This window comes from Chenopodium album, chromosome 12 (assembly GCF_948465745.1).
Source record: "Chenopodium album chromosome 12, dcCheAlbu1.1, whole genome shotgun sequence".
NCBI classification, from domain to species: Eukaryota; Viridiplantae; Streptophyta; class Magnoliopsida; order Caryophyllales; family Amaranthaceae; genus Chenopodium; species Chenopodium album.
In genome coordinates, this window is record NC_137845.1 from 4,173,234 (window position 1) to 4,182,231 (window position 8,998).

At 33.2% G+C, this 8,998-nt stretch overlaps 1 long non-coding RNA gene across 14 annotated transcripts; it reads right to left on the reverse strand.

The window, feature by feature from the left end:
* Nucleotides 1–1,015: 1,015 nt before the first annotated feature.
* Nucleotides 1,016–8,509, reverse strand: LOC145570094 (uncharacterized). 14 transcript variants are annotated; one of them, XR_014096383.1, is made up of 8 exons: nt 7,645–8,205; nt 7,271–7,456; nt 7,118–7,169; nt 6,502–6,591; nt 6,201–6,276; nt 5,564–5,689; nt 3,737–3,803; nt 1,016–1,536 (listed from the first exon to the last, which is right to left on the reverse strand). It is a non-coding gene; the product is annotated as an uncharacterized LOC145570094 (long non-coding RNA). The 14 variants fall into 14 exon arrangements; XR_014096381.1 differs by having other exon boundaries at nt 6,509–6,591; nt 7,645–8,202; XR_014096389.1 differs by having other exon boundaries at nt 6,509–6,591; nt 7,375–7,456; nt 7,645–8,200.
* Nucleotides 8,510–8,998: the final 489 nt, after the last annotated feature.

The window sequence follows — 8,998 nt, forward strand, 5'->3', positions numbered from 1 at the left end:
AATTAATAATTAATAATTAATAATTAATAATTAATAATTAATAATTAATAATTACTAATAACTAATAACTAATAACTAATAACTAATAACTAATAACTAATAACTAATAACTAATAACTAATAACTAATAATTAATAAGTAATAATTAATAATTAATAATTAATAATTAATAATTAATAATTAATAATTAATAATTAATAATTAATAATTAATAATTAAATATTTGATAATTAATAATTAAATAATTAATAAATTGATAATTAAATATTGGATAATTAATAATTAATAATTAATAATTAATAATTAATAATTAATAATTAATAATTAATAATTAATAATTAATAATTAATAATTAATAATTAATAATTAATAATTAATAATTAATAATTAATAATTAATAATTAATAATTAATAATTAATAATTAATAATTAATAATTAATAATTAATAATTAATAATTAATAATTAATAATTAATAATTAATAATTAATAATTAATAATTAATAATTAATAATTAATAATTAATAATTAATAATTAATAATTAAATATTTGATAATTAATAATTAAATAATTAATAATTGATAATTAAATATTGGATAATTAATAATTAAAATTTTCTTTGAAACATAAATTATTAGTGTTTAATAATTAGTTTTTGATAATTAGTATTTAAAATATTAGTAATTTATAGTACATTATTATTGATAATTATCAATTTATAACTAATACAATTATTGTTAATTAATAACCAATAATTAATTAATTTAAATTATAATTAGTTATAAAAAAAATTGTTATCTAAAATCAATAATTAATGTTAATAATTACTAATTAGTGTTGTGTAGTTTAACAAAAGCTAGCACCCAACAAGCCAATTTATCAAACACTAAAACTTTAGTCAAACAGACAACTCAAAAGCCAATCTAAACAACCAGTCAAACCAGCCAACTAAAACAGCAGACAGCCAACAGCCAATTGCCAAACAGGGCTAAAGGCAAACAACAGAGAAACACAATAACTTAAAACTATTAGACCTCAGTCTTATTATGCCATCATCAAAACAAATAATTTTGTACACCAACTTTACTCCATGAATACATCACCCAAAATAAACAAAAATAAATAAATAAATAAATTTAACATCAACAAGAACAAGAAAATGAAAACCAAAAAGCCCTATAAATCTATACAGTGGCCAGATGGCTATATGTGAAAACCAAAATATCAATATAATTAATGGAACATATATAATTCAGTCGAAGGGGTACATCATTTGGAATGCATCAGATGTGACAGAAACCTGAATGGAGGAAGATCAAGGATAGGCAAGGCTCTTGAAAACTACTGCCATATACTTGCCTTGGTGCTCTGCGAGTGCTAGCTCAGTATCAGTTCCCGAGTGCCATCTTTTGCAAAAACTCCAGCACCATAAGGAGAACCTCCACGTATTGTGTCCAATCTGTCCATCTTAAACATACCAGCACCAAAGGTGTACCCAACAGGAACAAAGAGCATCACATAGTAATTTCTGTCCAACTGCAAAATTGAATGGTAGAAAGAGGTTAAATGATAAGTAAACACTAAATAACAAGCTAATAGGTAGTATACTAATATGTACTACGTATTTAATCTCTCAACCAGTCCCAAGAAAGTCCACACAATACAGCATATTTTCTCACAGGGACCATTCAAATGTTTCCTCAGCAAAACATCACAGTAGAGACGCACATCAGGACCAAACATAAAGTTCTGGTAATAACTACACTGAGAAAAGCAGGATCAAACTACAGGACAACATCTTCAAAGCTATTAGAGACATTTTATATGTCGCCTTTGTTTATTTTTATATTAAAGTGTTCTACCTCATTTTCAAAATTCACATGGTGGCAAAGATGCCCTTAAGATCTCAATATCAATCTGTCTTCTGATCTCTAATAAATCAATTTGCAGCCTTTCTTATTCTCCAATTCTTCTATTATTCAACCCCTCGTCACAATTCAGTATTCAATGCAATAACTATGAGAGCCCACAAGTCTCACAGATAGATTCAACCCAGAGTAATAAAATATATCTTAGTCATTGACAAATAACCAAAGAAGTCATTGACTTGGAGAGGAGCCTGAGTTACAAGAAAGGGCTCTCAAACAGTTATTGGACTTGTTTATGGAGCTTATAAAGTATCAATCAGCATAAAGGGTGCACTTCAGAGAATTTCAGACAATAAAACATAGTGGACACGTTGTGGAGAGGGTCAAACCACCCATTCTTCCTCTTCGGCGGATCAAATGCAACCCCGTTACCCCTCTTAAGAAAACTTTATTAGCTTGTTTAACATTTTTTTTGATTTAAAGTCTGGATTTTAATCAAGACAAAAGAGGATAAACTCAAAAACTATACATGATATGTAGAAGGTTAAGTTCTCTACCCATCTATTAGAAATCATATTGCTCCTTATGAAGTTATGAAACTGAAAAAAATTGAATTCATTGATAACATTTGGAGCTAGAATTGACTACATCTTCTTGAATACATGTATAGTCCCGGTTGTACGAACAATAAACTTGTCTCTAGCAGCTATGTTAGTGATAAGTTTTGACTCTTCAAACTTCTTTTCACCTAAAGTAGTTGTGTCACATGATATGAGTACAACAGTCGATCATTTTGAAATAAATTCATGCAATAATTCAGATGTTCATGTCTCATCCTTAAGAGTACAAGTCCAAGTAAACGTATCTAGCATCAAGAAATTTTTAATATACTTCAACAAAAAGCTAGTGCTGCATCCAAACTTTTAGCTAATGGTTGAACTATGTCAGCTAGGTTATTCATGTGTAGGTAGCACTTCTACTTTTGTATTGAGTGATAGTTAGCTACCTAGCTTGCTCTTAATAATATGAGAGCATGACTGCATGAGACGAATTTATCATGTCCAACTTCAAGGCAACAAGGAATACATCTCACTTGGATTCTGACCCCTACTTGCATCACTTTGTGGTGTGCTAGCATCAGACTTTAGTTATATATCTATCTTCAATTACCAAGTATCAAATGCTCATAATCACCAATAAATTACATATATATATATATATGAATCAAATAACTACTGAGTATATGCAATTTAGCAGAACAAAAGAAAATTCAGTAGAAAAGAAAACCTTTTTTGTGTAATCACAAAATAACCAAGTACAATGTCGGACAGAAGATACGAGTCACCAAAAGATATAAGTAATGTAAAAGAGTCATTCAATGTGAAATCAGAAATGTAAAGCAATAGCCCACAACACAAGGTTAATTAAAGGCAACAAGGAATACATCTAATCTCACAATTCTCACACTAAAAAGGGAGGAAAAAAAAAAACTGAGGCATGCTGAAAGGGATAGATGACCGATTAGTAATTTGGTATACAAATAGGAGATTTTATAGGAGTATGATAATATTAGGAGTTTCCTTGATAGTGTGGCAAGTAGATAGGCTTTAGCACCAAAGAAAAGGTATTTGGGAATCCCCTACAGCCCAGCACTGCTTTGTTTCCTAGGAACAGGACATCATCTCCATACTGGAAAGGCATGGAGTAGTATTTTGGGACAGCATCTCCATAAAGGATATGTTATTGTAGCAGTAAAGCCAAGCTCATTGATTCATAAAGCCTCACATATTAAGGAATCATAGAGAGGCAGAGAAGAAAATGACATATAATACAAACAAAAGATCAAAGTTTTATTCAGGTAACCTTACCAGCCAAATTCATCAAAAGCAGCTTCAGCACAACGTTGTTGGGCTTCCCTTCTGGTTATACTAGTTCCTTCAACAAAACAGGGCAAAGTAGATTTCAAAACAAAACAGGGCAAATAGATTTCAACACAAAGCAGGACGGGCAAAACAAAATAGGCAAAATTGAACATAATTAAAGCATTAAAAATAGGAAAATAAAAACTAATTCGTAGAAAAGTAGAGCCAAAAACTAACGACTACAGCCAACTTAAGTTCTGATTATCGCTGAGCTGGCATTGTTCACGGTGTATAAACAAACAATCAAAGACCTTTATGATCTCTGAAGTGCTAATTACTACAAGAGAAATTATAACCCTCCTCTCCAATTTGAGCTCAGGAATGATTGATATTTGATTAAGGATGGAAGAATATTCAATTTATCTTTCAAATTTTTATTTTCATAATAAATAAAAGGAAATTTTGACTTTTACCACCTTCAAATAACCACTTAATTGAATTTACCACCTCCAAAAAAAAAAAGATTTACTTTACCACCACCAAAATTTCCAAAAATTTAATTTTACCACCAACTACCGGATTCCGTCCATAAATCCGTTAGTAGGGCCCACATTTTTGACGTTTCTTCTTCATCTTCCCCGATCTTCCATGTCAACCAACCAGCAACGAAATCAACTACCTCGGTTGATTGGAATTTCGTGTGGGTTTCGCGTCTGGGTGGTGGTGGTTTCGGGTCGCGATGGTTTCGCGTCTGGGTGGCTTGGTTCCTGGTCTGAGGTTAGGCTGGTTTTGGGGTTAGGTTGGCTGGGGTGGATTCGGTGGTTTCGCGTCTGGGTGGTGGTGGTTTCGCGTCTGGCTGGCGGTGGTTTCTGGTCTGGGTTTGGATGGTGGTGGGGTTGGTCGTAGTTGTTAGGTGGTGGCTAGGGTTTTGAGGTCGGAAATTGGTGAAAAGGGGTAGAAATCGGTGCGGTTGTGGTGTGCGGTGCGGTGGTAGCGGTTAGGTGGTGGGGTTGGTCGTAGCTGTTAGGTGGTGGCTAGGGTTTTGAGGTCAGAAATTGGTGGAAAGGGGGTCGAAATCGGTGCGGCTGTGGTGTGCGGTGCGGTGGTAGCGGTTAGGTGGTGGAGTTGGTCGTAGTTGTTAGGTGGTGGCTAGGGTTTTGAGGTCGAAATCGGTGCGGTGGCTGTGGGTCCCGACGGTGGCTGGTAGCGGTTAGGTGGTGGGGGTTGGTCGTAACGGTTAGGTGGTGGGGCTGGTCGTAGCCGGTCCGGCGGTGGGGGTCCCGACGGTGGCAGCAACCACCGGTTGCTTGATGGGTATTGTTTAAATTTTTTTTTGTTTTTTTTTTTATTTTTTTTAAAACTTACCCAATAATATGGCGACACGTGTACAAGGTAGGCCCTAGTAACGGATTTTTGGACGGAATCCGTTAGTTGGAGGTGATTGGTGGTAAAACTGATGTTAAATTTTTTTATGAGGTGGTAAAGTAAATGTTTTTTTTTTTTGAGGTGGTAAATTCGACAAAGTCGTTATTTGAAGGTGGTAAAAATCAAAATTTCCTAAATAAAAAAACAAATCTATTCGATTAGAACAGCCAGACTCAATAATTCTAGAGGATTTCATCAATTTTTTTTTTTACAAGACAAGACTAAATGGTATTAGTGAAACCAGTCCAACTGTCAAAGGAAAAACTAAACATACTTATTTTACACAATTCAGATGTGCAGAGGTTTAAGGATATAATCACACAACCAAAAAAAGAGGGGGGGGGGGGGGGGCAATACACTGCAAACTTGCATCATGATGAACTCGGGCGGGGCTCTAATCTGCTTTACCTCCAACACTTTCTGCATATGCTGTGGTGGAGACGTAAAGTTTTCCTCATCGCTTCTTGCTGCTTTCTTGAACCATGCGTTTGCATAACATAAGATGGTAAGAACTAGTAGCCACCCTTGTCATACCTGGACAATAATAATATAGAAGATGCCAATAATAGTATGCAAATATAATCAAATGGTATTAATGGGAAATAGTACAGCATATTCTAATAAGTTTCATACTTTTAGCTTGTTCAGGATTAATTGACAGCATATCTTGTTAGAGTATATAAAGTATACAATATTAAAATACCTTCTGATCATATTTTAAGTCTCATAGGGTTTTTTTTTTTTTTACAAGTCTATAGTCCATCCAACTTCCAAATTTGCACCATCTTTTCCAAAATAATAATACCATTTTTCACAACTTACTAAACTTAGAGTAATTTAGAGTAGGATGATGAAAGTTTTAAAAATGCTACAGAATGGTAGAAAAGGGGCATAGTTTTGTGATGGACTGGATTAGTAGCCCAAGTCAAAGCATAAAAATGAATTATTAATTCTTTATAATCCCTTCAGAGTTCATCAATTGATTGCAAACCCGGAAAACATAACTATATGTTCTAACATATGCAGTACCTTAGAAAATTCGTACCTTCACAATTTAGCATACTCTCTATAGCTTTGCACATTCTGACTCCCAGGAATTAATAACAAATCTATAAGCATCCCTGCAATAAATATAATATCATCTCCAAATCAATTTATTCTTATAACAATTAATCATAATGAAATAACAAGCCAGGTCCATACGAGATTAATTAATCTTTGATGTGGCATATTTAAAGCAAGAATGTTTGACACTAATATGCAAGCAGCAATATATGGGCATGAATGCATGAACATAAATGTCACCCTATAACCTAAGTTTAAATGTATAATCACCCGAGTCTCACATTATACCTAGCTGCTTCAAAGCTTCATCCATAAAACTGGCGGTGTCTAATTGCTTCTGCAAGGATTTTTACTAATGATGCCTAACCCTTCTGCACAATCAAAGCAAAGAATCAGTTACGATAAGTTCTTAGTATGCTTAATTGCTTAAATAAAGCAAAACTTTTGTTTTATTTACGGCAGACTTTACTCATAATTACTTTTTTTTTTTTTTTTTGTTAAACCTAGGGCGTTCCTTTCATTGGATGGATTTGAATCATGCAAAAAATATATAATACATGTCACAGTGAAGGATTCAGACAATATGATAATTAACATCAAACTCCCTCATGTTCAAGCTTAGAGATTCTTTTATCTAAAGCATTGCAATTACCCAAAAATATATAATTAAAATGGACCTTTTACGATGATCAGACAAAATTGGACCCACTCGGCATCCAGATCATAAATCAATTAATCCTAATACTATTAGGGTCAATGACATTTTTTTAGGATATCAGAAAGTATATGTCTGTAATTCTAATATATTACTGTACAAAGGGAAGTATATTCAGTTAAGTGAGCAGCAAAATCACTAATTGAGTAGTAAACTTGAAAATGAGCATATTCCTAAATTACCCGTTCACGCTCCTTTCCAGTGATATTAGCCAATTAAATCATTGTTAAAATTCTATCAAAAAAAACAGAAGAAATAAATCTCAAAAAATCAAATTAAACTCATGAAAAAAAAGTAAAATCAGAGACCAACTCGAAGAAAGAGCTCAAATTCACCTTCATCATTCATATTCTGATAATTACTCTTCAGAAACGAATCTCTCTCCTTTCTTCAAATTACTGGAAAATGTATCGAAATTATAAAAATAAAAAATACATACCCACACCATGACCCTCTTCTTTGAAGGAATGAAGTGGTGTTGTGCTCACAAACCATGATTGAATTAGTTTCATAATCAGAATCTAACACAAAAAAAAAAAAACAAAAAAAAAAAAAAAAAAAAGACACTGGAAATTCAAACAGAGTACTGTAAATTAATTGTGAAAAAATTACCTAACAATTAAATCTCCTACCTTTCGAGAAAAAAAAAAATCCAATTAAATCGAAGCAAAATTGAAAAGTAATGAAGGGGAAAGAGTAAGAAACGAACCGATGAATTAACGAGAACCCAGACCTCGAATTCATTGAATGGCTAATTACAAAGCCAACATTACCACCGCCATCATTGGGTTCGCGAATTGGGGAAAGAGAAGAAGGAGAGAGAAAGTGGGAGGACAGGAAAATGAGCAAAAGAAGTGGACGAAGACAGCTAAATTAAAAAAAAAAAAATGGGAATTGAAGGAAGCCAGGAAGGCGAGAACGTGACAGAGGAGAGAGGGAGAGGAGGAAAGTGGCAGACCAAAAAAATAGCCAACATCTAGTTCACTCAGCAAATTAAATTGGACCAAGGGCAAATAAGTATTTTCACGCACTAAGGGCATAACGGGGAATACAATATTGCTAAGCTACAGTAGAAGTTCTCATATTTTATTAAGGGTTATTATTATAGATTATAGATAGATAGATATAAGTAGTGATAGACTACTACCAGGTATGGGCTCGTTAGGCCCATATCAGGGGCAAAAATGTAATTTCACGTATTACTTACCCATGTTGTAAAAATGTAGTCTCTCTCCTCTTAATAACATTATTCAACACTATAATAACAGTATAAAAATTAAGAATAACAGTATACAAATCAATAATAACAGTATAGAAATTAATAATAACTAAGCACCGACAAGCAATTACCGTCGTCAATTTCGACCGAATTCAAACGATTTCCAACACAGAACTCATCGTTTTTAATGGCTAGAGCCATAAGTTTGTGTCTCTCGTTTTTTTATTATGTTTTTTGGGTGATTTCCGGTGATTTTTAACGGAGGTAGTTGTGTGATTTTGGATTTCGACCAAGGTAGTAGCTGATGGGGTGGGTTTCTTGCCATTGGAGGTGAAGGTGTGGTGGGCGGAGGTTTGGCCGGCAATGGGAGGCTGGGAGCTATCCACGGAGGTGGAGAAAGGATTTAAGAGAGGAAGAAGATGAAGAGGAAAGGAAAAAAATAATAATAATTTTATATTGTAGTATTGAGGAAAAGGACCCATACCTAATAGTGAGTAATACTTACTCGTCTTTGAGGTGCCTTCTTTTCTTAATTCTTTACCTTGTTTTTTTTTTTCAAATGATCCCGAGATCATTTCAAACACGGCTAGCTGAAAAACAAAACCCAACATGATACATGGGTCAAGATCACGGTCCATGGCCTAGTCCGTATTGGGCTTCAGTCCCATTTTGAAGCCTCAAAATTATAGATTTTACAAAACTAAAAATTGGTCCCACTCCCACATTTTCAACAAGTAGAAAACGAGGGAACAAAAAATTAAAAAAAAAAAACTACCAGTAACATTAAAATTCATTGAATTCATTCTTTCAAAAAAAAAAATTCATTGAATTCATCCTCCAATGA